General features: G+C 36.3%; 1 protein-coding gene across 1 annotated transcript in view; it reads right to left on the bottom strand.

The window, feature by feature from the left end:
• Positions 1 to 14,673, bottom strand: part of znf609a (zinc finger protein 609a) — a 107,368-nt gene extending 92,695 nt beyond the window's left edge. The window contains exon 1 of the mRNA XM_059536886.1: positions 14,241 to 14,673. The gene's annotated coding sequence lies outside the window, so the exon portion shown is untranslated. The remainder of the gene's footprint in view (positions 1 to 14,240) is intronic.
• Between the last annotated feature and the right edge of the window lie 4,508 nt (positions 14,674 to 19,181).

A 19,181-nucleotide genomic window follows, 5' to 3' on the forward strand; every position in this document is an offset into this window, starting at 1 on the left:
AAACTCACTTTAGTTTTTGTCTTAACTAAAAAAAAACATTGAACAATTCAAATATTTTAGTAAAATAAGTATAATATCGTAATATTGGTGCAATGACAAATAGTGATGTACCGAAATTTCTGAAAAACGTTCAGACTTAAGTTTATGAATAAGTTTAAATAATTTGAAAACTTGCTATATTTTTTTCTTTTTTTTATAACTCAAACAATTATCAATTAAAATTTTTTACTGAAATAAATGTAAATATTCTGGATATGACAGAATGCATATATAATATGCGTTTAACTTAACCACAAAACCAAGAACACACCAAGACCTACATGAATCACTTGGGCATGTTGTTCATTTTGACTGAGTATTTGACAGATAAATCAACGGAGTACTCAAGCAATCAGAGGAGCCGAAAGCTCTGGATATTTGGGTCAAGCATTGAACGACAGAGGACCAAAGAAATGAAACCATCCTTTCAAGCCTTATAAAGCGAGGCTGTATAATCTGTCACCCCTGAAGTAAAAGCACCACAAATCTAGATAAAACCCAAAATCTGGTGTGCTGCCTACAGCATTTAAAGCACCATTGGCTGTTCCTGAAAACTGCTAACATTTCTTACTCTAGCTAAATACTGACAATGTCATGATGCATTCATGGAGAATGCAATCCAAGAATGAATGAATTGCAACAAATATCAAGCCCAAAATGGTGGAAAAGATTTATTTATTAGTTTTCTTTCAATAATGAAAAATATTCACAGTAAAAGTACAGTTTATTTAAAACAGATTATGTTGCCAAATGTGTGTGCTCTGTTTTTTTTTTTTGCTTCAAGTTCAACAAATTAGCATTTCTACATCATAGCCTATGTGTTAATATAGTGGACAAGATATTAAACTAATTTTAAAGATGTAAATAGTTCATTTTACCATTGAAATTTAATGAAGTCAAAGCTTGGTTTTAAAAGCTTGGCAACACTTAATAGATAGCATGACGGTTATTCAGCTGCCTATATAGTCAATCCCAAAAAGCACTGCAACAAGTCAGTGGAAAAAAAAGATGGTGGACAAGGCACAAGCAATCTTTTTCTTTCAATAATGAAAATACCGTTTTAAAAAGTTGTGTATTTTTATGCTCATTAGAATGAAGTACATTTTCGCATCATATATATATATTTTAATATAATGCATACAATGTTAAACGTACAATTTTTAAATATGTTAATCTTTTATTTTATCCCTAATAATTAAATTAACTATTTACAATAATTGACTGTTCAAATGTACTATATAGACAATCCTAGAGGGCACTGTAATAAATATGAATAAAAAACGATTTCAGAGGTCACAGCAAAAGAAAATGGGTTAGAAACATTTGCTTCATTAATTAACATAAAATATTGATATTAAAATGTTGATACTAAATATGTGTGCATTCTTAATAATAAAATAATGTTATGAAGTACATCTACATTTATAAACGCAAATTTGAAAAAAAAAGGAAATCGTTTATTTTATCTTTACAATTAATTTGAGTGAACGTTTAATTCCGTTATTAGAAGAAGCTAACTTATTAAAAAAATTGGACGAATGCTCATTATTGTTATTAAAATATGTAGCGAAGTTGCTATTTGAGTGATGCACAATCACTTTACAAGATATCAAGACTGTCAAGACGCTGCCTTCGAAGTCAGCACTCCGAATTCACAACCAGCTGTGTGCAATTCATGAAGTGCAGATGAAGCCCACATTAAACTGTTTAGTCTAGTCCAGGAGAAAAGTCCTGAGAGCCAGATAAAGTGATCTGAGATCTGTTCCTTCTATCCCTCGCTTCACCTCTGCACCTTTCCTTTAGACTTCCTCTCCCTCACTGTCACTTTCCTGTCAGTCATCAGGTTCAGTTGGCGGTCAGTGGATGCGGCAGCAGAAACCCTCTCAATCTAATTTCCTCCAGCAGTTGCTCTCCGCTTCACCTAAATTACTCTCCGCTGAAAGCCAAATGAGAGTCAGAAGGGAGACGACATCATCTGGGTCCTTCTTCCATCTCATTTACATCCTGCTCGAATTTCCTCAAAGCAACGCTTGGTATCTATCTGTGAGTCGTGTTGTGGAAAGTCTTTCGGTCGCAGAGGGAGTTCAGAAAACGTTCGCTCACAGAAACATATGCCAGATCACAACTGGTTTATTTATACTCTAATTAGAACGATCCCTTGGGGACAGGAGAAATGAGAAAACTCTTTGAGGAACGCCGTAGGTTTCGGATAAATCCCTTCAGCAAAGACGTAACTTAGATCAAGTTTCTGTTCAGAAAAAGAGTTATTTTAGTATCAGTTTGTTAAAATATTGAAAAAAAAACTTTTTTAATTCAGTTAACGTTATTGTAACTTTACTTGTATATTTTGTATATCTAGGCTAGAAGTTATAAGTTTAAGTTTTTTTAATTTTAGTTAGACTAATTTAGAACTAAATAAAAATAAGAAATGTTTGCCTGGGCAACTATCTGAACTAGTGTTGTCACGGTACCAAAATTTCAGTATTCGGTACGATACCAGTGAAAATCCACGGTTCTCGGTACCAATTTCGGTACCAAAGCAAAACACAAATTTTTTTTTTTAAAAATTGTATTACTAAAAATAAAACCGATGCCATTCTTTATACTTATTTACAATTGTGTTTAAAGTTTTTCTACAAGTAATATACAGTAATTATGAAAAACAGTAAACGAGTTTCACCCAAATTTAATTTTTCTTTTAATGAAATTTAAAAACATTTTATTTTTTGGTAAATAAAGGGATTTGCTATTAAAACTAAAACATGGAAGAAATATTGTGTGATTTATTTCTTTAAAAAATAAAGTTTTATAAATTTTTTCAACAGTAGTAGAAGTATCACATACATTCTACTTTATATAGTAATATTTCTAGCACAATGCCTTTATGTAAAAATGAACTTTTATTTTGACGGGCTACCGTGAATTAAATTGACACTGATTTTGCTCAAATGAAAGGGTAAAATGCTTGTGAAGTGACTCAGAACAGTTCTGGTGATGTTGTTGATGTATTTATGTCCTCATTGAGACGGCAGATGCTGAAATTACTGCAAGTGTCGCGCACTTCAGTCTATAGTATGTAGTAAACAAACCATTCCTTCATTCACACAGAGACGTGCAGAACATGCAGGATTCATATTTCAACCAACATTTGCAGATACTGGTCCATATGGAGATTTGATATAATTAATTTATGTTAACTTTGCAAAATTCATTGACTGTCCATATTAAAATGTAAGTTTAATTTTCATGACTAGATTTTGAGATTCCGTCCGCGTTTTCTGCTTCGCGGAAATCATAGCGCTGTATGCGTCAAGAACCGGGTTGACTGGGTCCTCGGTTCCACTGGTACTTAAAGAAACCTGCTACAGTTTTATAGTTTTTTAGTACCGACTTGATACCGAATCACCAGGTCTTTTGACAACACTTTTTTGTGATTTTTATTAAAAACAAATAAACCGTTAAAGACAAATCTGTCATGAGCTCTGAGGTTCTTACTTGAATGTAGCCATCATTTCACATTAAATTTAACTTTTTAAATATAATTCTGTTTAATGGTGTAATTCCTGGATAAAAACTATATTGCCCACAATGCTGAACAGAAAATTCCACCAATCAGTTGTGAGCGCTGTGCGCCAAAGAGAAATCTAGCTCCGCCCACTTCCATTAAGTATTGCGAATGGGTCACTCACAAAATACTTACATATTTGTATAGTTTCTATAACGATTTTAAAATAATAGTTTTAAATTTCTATGTTTTTAATTAGATTAAGTCATTCGCAATGCTTCATGGTATTGTAGTTCTTTCTCTCCAAAAGCCGTTATGTACACAGTTTTGGATATTTGTCTCTTTGTCCAATTTTCACATCATTTTCTGCAACAAATCGAATTTTGTAATGTTGTGATGCTCCTTGTAGCTGGCTGGTTTGATTCATCGCTTAGGTTATAATGTTTAAAAAATAATAATAAAGTTTTTAAAAATCCCTATGAAATATACGAATGGATAAAATACTTCCAGAATAGCGCTGCTGAAGAAATCGGCGGGACCAATTAACTATTTTACCAACATGGTTTAAATGTGAAACAAACAAATTGTTAAATTTCTTTGCCAAAAAGATGCATGAAATATGAAGGAAAATATTGTACAAACCTGACTTAAACATCCTATATTAGGGCTGTGCTGGTCACGATCGGCCGATCGTTTTGCGCATCTCGTCAGTAAAGCCGGTTCTCTAATCAGCGGTAAATTCCATCAGGTGCGTGATTTCACACAGAGCAGCTGTTACTACACAGAGCCATTGTTAACTGAGAAGATGCGCAAATCCACGTTCATTTTCAGCGTTTATTTGCGCATCTTCTCAGTTAACAACGGCTCTGTGTAGTAACAGCTGCTCTATGTGAAATCACGCACCTGAGGGAATTTACAGCTGATTAGAGAACCGGCTTTACTGACGAGATGCGCATTAACGATCGGCCGATCATGATCGGCACAGCCCTATCCTATATAATCAGAAATGCTAAATATGCAGACATTCAGTTTTAGTGGTCAACTCAAAAAGACAACTCAAAATCAAAATGACGAAGTATAACACAGTAGCAAGCTATAACTAACAGTAAATCAGAATAAATGCAGCTTTCAGCCGGTCAGCAACATGCAAATATTAAATATCAGACATGTATCAGATCTTAACAGGTTTTTGCATTCCACTGTGCTTCTTTTCTATAGTTTTCTCAATGTAAACATGTAGTTTGACCGGACTGATGTGCTTCTTTAAGGTCGTGATCCTGTGCAGATAAGATCCAGACGAAGCCAATCTCAAACATCAGCGCTAGAAGGAAGATAAACTATTTAGTCAAGCTGTCGTGATGACTACTAAGTGCATGGTATGTCAGTGCGTGACAGCTTGAGTTAACATTTAAATTCAGCTCGCCAGTTCAATGACAGCTTGCAACCTCGCTGGCCTGATCACGCCAACGACTCGTTCTGCATACAAACGTGCAGCCGTGAGCGAAGCTACAGAGATCATCTGAAATCAAAGCACTTTAAAGTTCTCCTGGCTCATTCCTGATCTGCTGTGCATGTTCAAATCTAACTTTAAGTAAATTAATATGGACGTCTGCAGGATTGAAAGTTCTAGATTAAAAAAAATAAAATTGTGGTTTAAATTTTTTTGTTTTTTATTAATTACAAGTTAAATTTTTTACCTAATATATAAAGATAAACACATGAGAAGTTCTCCCTGCAAAATAGGGCTGGGCGATATATCTAATGATATGATCATGCGCATCTAATCAGTAAATCTCGTTCCATGATTACCGCCAAATTGCCATCACCTGCTTTTAAATCGAGAGGCATTTAATAGACAGTGCCATAGATCACTGACAAGCTACGCAATATCGCATTCATTAACGAAGGCGATTCATCTGGGATAATGAACACGATATTGCGTATTGCCTAGATGCGCATGATCATATCGTTTGATATATTGCCCAGCCCTACTGCAAAATAATGTTCTTTCATGGAGGATGATGTCGAATGGCTTTTGTATATTAAAGTGAAGTTTCAAACGATTAGCAATTAAGTCATTTGATATTAAAATGTGTTTGATTATAATTTAATTATATATATTTGAATTTCTGGAATGAATTTCCAGTTTTTTTATACAAGATATTTGATAGGGCTGGGACGATAAATTGATGCAGATCTGCCGTTCAAAACTTAGCTCAGAATCGATTCAAGAAAGAATCGCGATGCATTTGGAAAATCTCAGAATCTGAATAATATCTCAGAATATTTTCCCAACTCTAATATACATGACAAAAATGAACAGCCATTTAACCCATAGCTGTGAAATTCTTTTAAATCAATTCACTTAAAAAAATTAATAGGGATGCAACGATACCATTTTTTCAGAACCGATCCGATGACAAAATTCTGCGTATCTGCCGATACCGATCTAATCCGATACCAGCGCAGTTTTTTTTTTTGTAAATCAATGTAGAAGTTCTATACTTCTCTATGTTGACCTGATCATCACTCTTTTGTGTGTTAAACACAATCTATTACATATAGACAACTTCATTTTTATGACCTTGTAACAACACAGAGTCACATTGTGCAGTCCGCTCATTTTAAAAATGAACATTCATTCAAACTGAAGCAGTGAATTGATTTATCTTAAATCTGGTTAAATGAATTAAATATTTGTAAAGATTAAAAAGATTTTATTATCTTCAAAAATATTAAGATCAAGACTGCATACAGAAATCCTTTAATCTCTCTTTTAACAAATCCCATAATGGCTTCCTTTCATTATTCTTACAGATGATTTATCTCAGTCATTCCCCGCTAATCTATCTTTCAGGTGTCTTCAAACAAACAGCACTTTTAACCACCAAACAGGGCTGAGGTCTGAACGAGGATGAAACTGCAGCAGAAAATCACAGTACCTGACATGTTTTGACATCTCATGAATGCAGACGCAGTCATCTGTCACAGCGCTAGAAACCTCTGACAAAAACACCCGCTGTCTACCGGCTAAATATTCCTGCACTTAGCAGGTGACAGGTGCTCATTTCACATCTTGGCTGGTTGACGGGCGTCCCGGGCGGCATCATCACACGATCTTGAGATTATGAACGGTGCACAGGACCAGCGGTGAAGCAGAAATGCTGCTCTTCCAGCCTTTGACAGCACTTTTACACAAGTCACAAACAAATTTCATCTGCAAATAAATTGTCGATAAAGATTAACACCATCAAGTCAGACTGCACTACCATGGAGAAAGAAAACAACTGTGCAGCCGTGCAGAAATAACGGTGTAATTAAATATAGACAGACAAATCTGCTGCTGCTGATGTTTGCGCGTTTCAGATCCAACACATTCAGGTCTGATTTTAGCACATTAACAAAAGCACATCTGCCTGAAACTGACGAAGGTACAATGAAAACAAACCCAAGGACACAAATTAGCACCATCTGCAAATGACAAGGAGACAAAAATCTCAGCATGCAAATTAAATGCTTGTCAAGAGCCAAATTAGAATAAAACTAGCTTAGGCCAATGCCGATACCAATATCTAATGCAATTTTTATTTCATATGCACAATAAATTACACAGTATTTACTCAATTTACAAATAAAAATTGGCTATTTGAACACCTGAAAATGTGCTTTAGATAAAAGCATCTGCTAAATGAAAAAGTTATCAAATATGAACTTCTGTGAATTGGCCAATTGGATACAGCTAATGGCAATATTCTTAAAATTGCCAGATAACGTCTGATTAATTGGCCTGGCTGATGTATTGGTATTCTACTATCTGACTTGTTTTCATTATAGTGCTCCTCAATGGCATAAATGCAGAAAATGAATTAAAGTAAATCTATATTAATCAAGATTTTCAACAGCACAAGCTGTAACAGTGGAGGTTTAGCAAGAACTCCCCAAAATCAATTTTAAAAATTGGGCTTGAGAGATGCATCGCTTTTATAAAATGGAACCAAGAGCAATAGAATAAAATATACGAATGTTAAACAACTATTTACATATTTAATTGATTTTAACAGTTATTGCAATAAACTATTTTTTAGATGGCAATAATCTCAAAATTCACCTGAAAGGTTTTGATTTCATACACAGTAATAAATAAATGTAAATTAATATTGGGGGGGGGGGTGGTTGCAGCATTACAAGCTATAAATTTAATTTTAAGAATATCTGTTAACATAATTGCCATGTATAAATAAAATACAACAACAACACTTAGAAAGACATAAGAAAGACATAATGCTGGCTGTAAAAGCATGTCTATAACCTTAAAAGAGGTTTAACAAGGATTCAAAAGCTTCAGATCCATTTATGCATTACAGCTTTAACATTAATCTCAGACAGAAGCAGTTGACACAGGCTTTACAAGACAAAAAACAGAAGAAAGCTCATTTAAAAACTTTTTAGGAGTACCAACAAAATGGTAACAGACAAAGAAAACTTACAAATGTACCTAAAAACACAGTAAAGTACAGTTCCATGCAACTTCCATTGATTATGATGAAATATTTAAGACAAATTTAATCTGCAAAGAATGAAGTCCAATTCGAGCACAGTTTGGCCAAATAAAGACTGAATCAATCTAAAATCCCCCTCATTCACTAGAATTGGAAACAAGACAGAAGCACAAAACATGGCCCCCAACAGCGAGCTGAAGACAAGGCCGTAACTCACTGCCATTCAAGACAGTTACAAAGCTTTATGAGGGGTGTAAAATCCTGTACAGCGTCCCGCTCTGGAGTGTGTGTAAGGACTCGTACCGCACCCCTGTCATTCAACACACTCTGCTCCAGGCTGGATGAGCAAAGCGTTCGTCTTTCGCTGCACTAGAATCCACTTGGGTTCCGACCAAATGGCAGCACGATAACAAAATGTCAGAGCGAGGGAGAGAGTGACTTAGCAGACATATCCTGCAATCACCTCACCACGCTCGCCGCAGGAAAAGAAATCCCCAGCAAGTCATTCATCTCCAGGAGGCTTTGTTGGGGATCAGGACAACTCAGACCGTAGCAGCACCTGATGCCAAAAAGGCATCTGCTGGATCCTGAACATGCACCAAATCGTACTGAAAGCAGGTTATCCATCCAACCGCAGAACAGTCAAATGGGTTTTTCCCAAAATCAATTAAAAAACTGGGTTAAATCACTGTGATACATGGCCTCCAGAGACATACTTTAATAAAACGGCCAAATAGTCTGATTAATTGGAATGGCTGAGGTAATTGGTATTCTACTATTGGAATAGTTTTAGCTGTTGCACTCCACATTGGCATAAATACAACAAACCGATAAATAAATAAATGTAAATCTACATCAATTAATATACACAACATTACAAGTCGTAAGTCAAATTTTAAAAATAGTAATTGACCGTGTTGTGCGGAGTTACTTTTAAAAGTAATGCATTACAATATTGTGTAACTCTCTAAAATACTGGATGGATATGGAAAGTAATGCATTGCTTATGCATATTGCTTAACTGTTTTTATAATGCTTTATACTTTTTTAATACTGAAAAGAAGTCATCCGATAGTGGATTTTACCAATACCAATAGATAGGTTGGTCCACACTGGACAATACCGATTAATCCACCGATAGTTTTTCAAATGGATACTAAACGAAAACTAAAAGTGCTTTACTATTAAAAAAAAAACACAGTGGCAGTACTGAACCATACCTTGTAGATGAATAAACATAATAATATTATTATATTGCTCATTAAAATTATTTCATAGTTTACTAATGTTAAAAAAAGAAAAAAGAAGATGTCACTGTTTTATTGTCATAAATGCATTTTTATTGTTGTTAGCATAACTGTTCCAAATAAACATATTTTATATTTTTTTTAAAAGTGTCCCCACTTTAAGGGGATAGGGATGACACTTCCATTTGGAATTTGCCCGTGAACCGTTCGGTACCGATACTCATACTAGCACACCCCATGATTACGCAATTCTCCTTACGTAATGCGTTACCTCCAAAACTGTTCATTGATGTAACTGACATGCATTAAAAGCTGAAGAAACATTATGAAGCTGTCTGGTCAAATATGTATAGCTAAGCATTAGGACTGTCAACGAATATTCTAAATTCGAATATGTATTCGAATAGTTTAAAAAAAACGAATTTCGAAGTTGAAAATTATTATTTGAATAAAAAAAATGTGGAAACAAGGCCTGCGGTAGTAGAGGCAGGGTTGTCTGCTTTGCGAGTGAGCGCGCTAGCGCACCTGAGGGTTCAGGGACAGGTCACAGCCTCACAGGAGTCGCACTGTCTGGCACAGCATCACTGCTGAAAGTTGACGAATCTTCATGGAAGATGCCAGCAAGTGCAGAGCCCAACTTGACCGCAGCAGAGAAAATGAGGTAAAATTGTTGACCCGCGAGATAAAGTTGTATGCAAGCTATTTAAGATACAGTTAGCAGTTAGCATACCATTCGACCACTAGCAACATGAGGTCACATCTCAAAAATGTGCACCCAAATGAGCATGGCATAATGTGTGGAACTCCAGCTAAACAGTCACTTCTTGACACTTCACGTTACTTTGCAACGCTCGCCGCAAGCACTTTTGGCTGCAACACGACAAGAGGCCATAACGGATAAAATAATTTCGTTCATTTGTAAGGACATGAGACCGATCAGTATCGCGGATGGGGCAGGCTTCGGGGAGTTCTGTCAAGCAATGCATCCGAGGTTTGATTATTTATCGTTTCTTGTCAAGGAAAAGTTCCATGTTTACCACAGCACAGCTCGCTCGGAGCATTCAATGTCAGTTCTATATGCTGTAAAACTTCAATTAATATTAATAATATTTGTTTCAATCACTGAATGAAGCCTGCTATATTTGAGACAACAGTCGCGACCTTAAATTGCTTGCACAAAAATTTGTTTGTTCATTTAAACCATTATGCGCAGAGAACGTGAGGGTGAGAGAGCATGAGGTCTGCAGTCTTGGCCATTAGTTGATTTCCTTGTTTTTGTGTAGGTAGTACGTTGTCATATATGTTTAAATTTAAATAGACTATCTATACAAGTAGTTATGTCTCTTTGTATTATTTTTGCCTGTTATTGACGTAATGCGTGTCATTGATAACATGCGCAACCAAATGTTCGAATAGTTCGAATATTCGTGTATTTTATAGAGGGAATATTCGAACGTCAATTTTGAGCAATTTTGACAGCCCTACTAAGCATTGAGACATTAAGTCACTACGTTCGTGGAGGTTAAGGTTGTAAAGAACAGTTCATTTCAAATCAATTCAAAATTGAGCTTCAGAAATTTACTGCATTAATAAAACGGAACCAAGTGCACTACAATAAAAGACACCACGGTTCAATAACTAATTAGATTTATTTTACTATAATATAAGCATTTTCAAGATGTCAATAATCTCAAAATGACTAAATGAAAGAGCCCAGTGACTCAATGAAGATCATAAACAATTCACATTAACACAACCGAAGATGGCGCCTAGGACAGAATAAAAACCCTGTGTAGGCTATATCTTGAATAAAGGCAGGTTATAAAGCTCACATTTCAGGTGCTTTTCAGCACTTATCCACACAAAGCCAAGAGCGAAATAGGAAAACTAGGTAACATAACCTCTAGAGTCAAACGACGCACAGTTTCACTCACTGAAATGAGGAACTAAGATGAAAATAAACTGAGCAACGACTCTCGAATGCACACAGCATTAAGCCAAGAGCCACCACAATGATCAGCGTTTATGCACAATTCATAAAAAGAACCATAAACCCCTAAAAACATGCCAAAATGTCAGGTACTTTCCATACACACATTTCTGGAACTGAATTTTTATTTCTAGAACTGTAAAGCTTTTCGACAGCAAAGCAAAATGCATTCCCTCATCCACATTAGCACTTTCGGTTTGCTTTGGTAGATTTCTGGGTTTGTTTTTATCCTCGATTAATGCACACAAAGAATACAACTACCACAGTGAACTAACAAGAAATGCAACATACATCAAAAATATTGATTATTATTTTCTGCACATGCATTGAAAGGATATACTCAAGTATAAGTTGTAGAGGTGCATCATTTTGCTAGAAGATCGTCGCTTTTGAACGCAGTATCAACCAATCAGAATCCAGGACTGCAACTATCCGTTAAGAATATTTACAGTCTTGGAGCCGCGGCAGTACATCAGACCATCTTTGGCAGTGCACTGTGATATTCTGGAAGAAACTGTTGTTTTGGACTTAATGGAAATAGAAGCTGCCAAATGTCAAGAGACATTAATTTGCGCAATTTGAGCTTGATTATGTTACATTAGTTGTAATGACTCGAAGTCTTTGAACCTGCAGAAAAGCACCTCAGACCACTCCATCGACGCCAAGAGCACTGACAGACCTTGAATTATTAATGCAAAGTGTACATTTTCATGGCTTTCATGCATGTGTGGCTGAATTTCTGATCACTAACAGTGCAAACGTCAATGCTGGCTCACGTTAAGAAAGAGGACGGCTTTTCCACAAAGATTCTGAGAGGACTTGTGTGGTTTGACGGCAGGAATGAGGAAAGACACTCGAGGGATGATTCTGCCCTTCAGCAAACTAATCGCGACATAATAATTACTGCCTTAGGATGACAAACTGACACCAAAACAAATCAAGCTGCTGTTCTTTCCTGATAAATGACCCTCGCTCTACCAAACAGCTTTATGAAAGTACTGCTGAAAACAAAGTTTTTGATCTGTCAGTGTGTTCACTCAGCCAAGACAATTCTGCCATTATTTACTCAAACAAAACATATAGGGCATGACTTTTCAGAGAAATTTTGAATGATGTACTTTTTTGACTCTAACAGTTTGCTTCCAGAAGTAAAAACCCCATTCATTTTCTCCAAAGGTGGAAATGATTTTAAGCCATTAAGGACAGACCTACTGTGAGATACAAGGTTGTTAATCAATTCCGTTAAAGCCATCAGCCAGCAATATTTCTACATATTTGATTTTTTAAATAATCATGTTTAACATTAAAATTTGCAAAGAAAAACTGTTAACCATGGTTCTATAAAAATATTGATTTAAGGGACAATTAAATCACACCTAAACAACCACCAACTCCCAGGAAGGCTTGCAATTGACCAAATATAAACACATTTTTTGCCAAAATCCATTTGTTCAAAACTTTAAATAAAATCTCTATTGATTTTAATTTGAACATATCATTGCTTCATAGGATTGCAGTCCTTTCTCTCATTAAAGCCATTAAGTTCACAGCCTTGTAACTTTGTCTTTTTGTCCAATTTGGTTTGTGGATTACAACTCTTTAACAAAGACTTGAAAATCCCTATGGGAAAACTTCCAGAACCAAGGTGGCTGAAAAAATGGGAAACGCTGTTGAGCTCTATAGGGACAGGAGATTTTAAGCTTCAAAATGACAAAAACACCTTAAGAGTATTAAAAGCATCATAACAGTTAAGAGTTGTGCAACAGTAAAGCACAGCACCAGCAAAACCAAGGTCATGGATTCAATTCCCAGAAAACGCATAAACTGATAAAATGTAGACCTTGAATGCAATATTGGCTACTTTAGATAAAATCATCCGCATAACACATAAACGTAATGTTATATAATATGCATCGACAGCATTTGTTATAATACCGGATTTTAGTGAAATATTGCAGCAAAAATTTGGTATATACTTTTCATTAGTTACCATTGAATTGCTTTCAACAAATCAACCACTTGCTCTCTATATCAGCCTTTAAAACCCATATGAGTCACTAACGATTATGCCAAGGTGGTGCCTTCCTTCACAAAAACTAGGTTGCACCAGGGTACAGTTATGGTATCCTAAAATGAGTGTATAATGGTATTTTTAAAGGGTTCTCCAACGCACTTCCAATAATACCATTACACAACCATTGTAAATGTCCAAAAACATGGTAGCGTTAGTTAAGTCGCACTTAAGCAATTCGAAAGTACGTTATGAATACCATGGTATTATCATATTATTTTGAGAAATACAGTGAGTGTGTGTTAATCTTGTGCTTTTATGCTCATCACACACACACATACACACACGCGTTGTTTAGCCGCTTTAGCAAGCACGAGTTCATCACACACTCGGCTAACTGATCAAACCGTCACACAAATCAAGCCCAACAGATCAATCACGACCCTCTCGTCAATACAAACGCAAATATCACCTCTGTCGATGTCAAATATGATTATAGCGCTCCAAAACAGTCGAGGTGCACTAGCAGAGCTATCGGCGGATATGACAAAGAGCAGTAACGTTAGCGTTAGCATTAGCATTCAGACTGGTTTACTTGTACAGACATATATAAACAAAACAACAACAAGTTCCACAATAATACACACGTTTGACACATTAAACATCAACAACACATCTGAAACATGCCAAGATAGCTCACAGAACCAAATCCAGCGAAACGTAACGCACACAAATATAGAGAATACAAAAACAAAAGATTTACACACTAATAACTATTTCAGTAAACATAATGAAATACGTAACTGAAAAATGACATTCCAGGTATGCAAACATGGAATAATAAAGCCATGAGGTCAATGCATTGCTAATCCTGACGGCTAAAGCTAGAGAATACTAAAATTCCTGCACAAAATAGATATTAAAATGTAATAATAAACATGCAACTCACCCCCCAGAAGATCCAGCCCGATCTAGATGCATCACATAACGTTAGATCCCAAAAACAAAAAAATACCCCTCCAAGGAAATGTGCTGGGGTTACACACACACACTCATACGGACTCATGCACACACACACATAGACCCATGCACGCGCGCGCGCACACACACACACACACAGAGATCCAAAGACAGTCCGGTTTCACTGGACTATATCCATCGGAACAGTTCAGATCCAATCCAGATCCAGGACAACCTGCGGAGAAAGCAGCTGGAAACACGACATTTCGCTGAAATACAGCAAGTCTCCTCGATTCTCAACGCAATAGATCCCAGCGATCAGAGTCCCAAACACATTCGGAGAGCATCAGCTGCAGGCGCGCACTACAGCTCTGATGGCTCTTTACGCTTGTTTGCATCTCTCACTGAGAGACATTGAAGCAATGCAAGCCAGCACGAGCTCATGCACAGCCTGGATGCACGAGTCCACCTGGAGCGGTTCAACTGAGAGGAAAACCCGGAGCTGGAGCCAGAGCTGCAGGGAACAGACTAGGGAAGTTTAAGACAACTTCACACACTAATATACTTCATGCAACAATTATTATTCGTTTATGTGAGCTCAAAAAACAACAACATAAATGTACTCATTAAACACACAAAAATTCTTCATACTGCACTATTATTTATTTTTTTATTTGTGTAATCTTAAAAAAAAGACAGCACCAACATACTGTGTATGTGTAAGTTCACTCTCATTAATGAAAATCAGCAATGTTTACTGGTGTATTTATTTTATCAAGAGGTAAAAATAACCAATATAAATGTCAGAAAATTCTTACATACTATATGCATATACGTCTGTACAATCTATATAATTGTATAATTATGCATGTTTTAAAAAACTAACATTTCAGCATTAAAAATGTATAATAATCATGTAAGGTCTTTGCAGTGACATACCGGTACAAATCAGAAATAATTAAACTGTCTGATGTGTGTGTGTGTGTGTGTGTGTGTGTGTGTGTTAATTTCTTTCTAACAACAGCACTTAAAAATCTCCCATCTAGATGTTAAATTTATTTATACATTTTTATTTATTGATTTGGTCCAGAAAAGAAAATACAGATATAAAAATATAGGTAATTCAAAAAATAAATATATAATAAATATATATAATTAAATATTAATTCATGCATATAGATAGAGAGAATATTTTATACACAGTGTATACTTTCTCTGTAACAAAGCACTTTATATATATATTTATATATATATATATTGGCACAAAAGTATAGACAGAAAGTCTATTATAACATGCATCATCATGTATGTACAATTTTCATTTTTTTTATTTTATAATTTTATATTTTCCTAGATTTTCATTCACTAAGGCTGAAGAATACAGAGCATTAAACCATTAGACCATCTTATATCAGAAGCAGCGTTTTTATTACTCCCAGCAGATGCTGTTATTTTATATCTATTTCATTGATAACCTCACGCTGCATAACTGTGAAGCCAGATGTCATATCTGATGTCTGTCATGCAGCAGCTGGAACATAGAAAGCAAGAGTACAAGCGTTATGACAAGCAGACGTGACACTGTGTTTGTAATAGAACACGGAATGATAATCTCCTCTGTTTACTCAGGTCTCCGAAGTGACGGGAAAATTGAGGCATTCCAAGCCAGTTGCCGAGGCAACCAGGATATGATAATGTTGCTCTGACAAGAGAGAGAGAGAGAGAGAGAGAGAGAGAGAGAGAGAGAGAGAGAGAATGGAGTGCTGTTGTGTTCAGGGACAGAGAAGCCGGGGGAAGTGAATTAATGGGATAATTTTCACACTGTGAGGGAGGCAATCGTCCTGCTCCTTCATCTTCTCCTGGCCAACAGATCAAAACCTTCAGGAACAGCAGAAGCCTTCATTTACACACACGGATCTCCATCCCTCAAAACTAGAGGGGAATATTACCTCATGAAATGTGAATGATGATGCTGGAATTATCATAATTACATGATCTCAATATGGAGATTCTAGTAAAACACACAACATGAGATGGTAATCAATCTATCTATCTATCTATCTATCTATCTATCTATCTATCTATCTATCTATCTATCTATCTATCTATCTATCTATCTATCCGTCCATCTATCTATCCATCCATCCATCCATCCATCCATCCATCCATCCATCCATCCATCTTTCTATCTATCTATCTATCTATCTATCTATCTATCTATCTATCTATCTATCTATCTATCTATCTATCTATCTATCTATCTGTCTGTCTGTCTGTCTGTCTGTCTGTCTGTCTACCTATCTATCTATCTATCGTCGGTCTGTCTGTCTGTCTGTCTGTCTGTCTGTCTGTCTATCTATCTATCTATCTATCTATCTATCTATCTATCTATCTATCTATCTATCTATCTATCTGTCTATCCATCCGTCTATCTATCCGTCTATCTCTCTGTCTATCTATCTATCTATCTATCTGTCTGTCTGTCTGTCTGTCCGTCCGTCCGTCCGTCCGTCCGTCCGTCCGTCCGTCCGTCCGTCCGTCCGTCCGTCCGTCCGTCTGTCTATCTATCTATCTATCTATCTATCTATCTATCTATCTATCTATCTATCTATCTATCTATCTATCTATCTATCTATCCATCCATCCATCCATCCATCCATCCTTTATTTTGTGGTCACAAGAAAATTAAGTTATGATAACAAAAAGTACTTTTATGTTGAAATCACAAGGTAATTTAATCGTGATAACAAGAATAACTTTTATGTCAAAATCAATGAAAATTAAGTCAATATCATGAGAAAACATTATGTCGAGATCACAAAAACATCTTTTTCTATGTTTAGATTTTGAAAAATTAAACTGTGATAACGAGAAACTTTTGTTTAGTCATGATAATGAGAAAACAACTTTCAGAAATTATGAGAAAACATTTATGTTGAGATTACGAAAAAATGAAATAACGACAATTAGAAACCAACTTTTGTCAAGTCATAATCATGTGAAAAAACTTTTGTTTTGTTAAGATTACGAGAAAAAATGTATATTGAGATTACGGAAAAAATCAATCATGATAACGAGGAACCAACTTTTAAATCATAATCATGCATTAGCAAATTTAGTAATGTTAAAATTACGAGAACACTTTTATGTTAAGATTCCAAAAAAAAATTATTTGTGATAAAGATAAACCAACTTTTGTTAAATCATAATCAGGGCAAAAGCAACTTTCATTATGTTGAGATTATGAGAAAATGTTTATGTCCAGATTACGAAAAATGTAATTGTGATAACTAAAAAAACAACTTGTGTTGAGATCCCAGAAATAAAGTCACGATCATGAGATCTCATCCTTTTGTTATGTCATAATAATGTGAAAACAACTTTTATTATGATGAGATTATGAAAAAGCTTTTGTTATGTTGAGATTACGAAAAAAATAGCTTATTGTGATAATGAGAAAAAACAACTTCTATGTTGAGATCAATGGAAAATAAAGTCATGATCATGAAATAAGCGAAATAAGAAAACCGAGATAATGCTAAAATTAAGTTGTGATGAGAAAACAAAAAAGAAAAATTATTCTAAATCATTGCCTTTAAGGGCCTCTGTACTTTCCAATTAAAATGGCCTACAGTATATCTATTTTATGATGTCAATCTAATTTGCAATGAATTTCAGAGATGTCATTTAGCAGTGGAATGAAGGCATGTTTGAAATGCACACATAATGTCTGGCAATAAGAGGAGCGTTTAACCTGTCAGGTCTGTCAAACAGACACGCTGAAGAGTCGTGTGAACAGGCGATGTCCAACACGTTCCCAATGCAGCATGCTGTAAATCACTCATTAGTGGCGACAGATCTACGAGTCTGATTACGAGACTCACAAATAAATAAATGTATGGGACACACATACCACATCACAACCATCTGAGCCTAACTTCAGTCTACTCATCACCTTAACTTTAACTGCTATAGCCAGAATGATAAACAAACACAGACCGGAAGTTAACTTAAAACTGTCTATACTTATGAATGTGAGAAACTGCAATGCGTGTAACCCCTCTCTCCTGGTTCCTACACCTCGTCCTTGCTCCAAGTGGGCCTTGAACCCAGGTCTCCGGTATGGGAGGCGGATGCACTAACAAGGAGGCTAAATGACTGTTACACTCACCTCCCTAAACCTCACTCCCATCCGGGTCACGGCACCAATGAAACCCCTCTCTCCCTGGTCCTCACTGCCACACCTCGTCCTTGCTCACTCCCATCCGGGTCACGGCACCAATGAAACCCCTCTCTCCCTGGTCCTCACTGCCACACCTCGTCCTTGCTCACTCCCATCCGGGTCACGGCACCAATGAAACCCCTCTCTCCCTGGTCCTCACTGCCACACCTCGTCCTTGCTCACTCCCATCCGGGTCACGGCACCAATGAAACCCCTCTCTCCCTGGTCCTCACTGCCACACCTCTTCCTTGCTCCGAGTGGGCCTCAAACCCAGGTCTCCAGTATGGGAGGCGGATGCACTAACAAGGAGGCTAAATGACTTTTAAATACACCCCCCTAAAGCTCACTCCCATCCGGGTCATGGCTTTAGGATTTACGCTGCTGATGACTGTTAAATGTTTCATCACAGTTGTGTAAAAAGAGTCCATTGACATCCATAAAAAATGGCCTCTGGTCTCCCTTCCATTATCATTAGCCTTTACGCTTTTTTGGCTAATGGTTGCAGGCTTGCCTTCTAGTGGCTTTGACTCTGATATCAGCCTGTGGCACATCAGAAATCAAATCAATCACGTTTACCAAAACAGCCTTTCGTTCTTCCTCTGCCTTTCTCGCACAGCATTTTTTAATCAATCCATAATTGTCACGGCCGGGCAAAATAAATGTACATTCTCATTTCTATTTGCCGTGGTCAGCACGCCGTTTGCTATG

This window comes from Carassius carassius, chromosome 43 (assembly GCF_963082965.1).
Source record: "Carassius carassius chromosome 43, fCarCar2.1, whole genome shotgun sequence".
Lineage (NCBI taxonomy): Eukaryota > Metazoa > Chordata > Actinopteri > Cypriniformes > Cyprinidae > Carassius > Carassius carassius.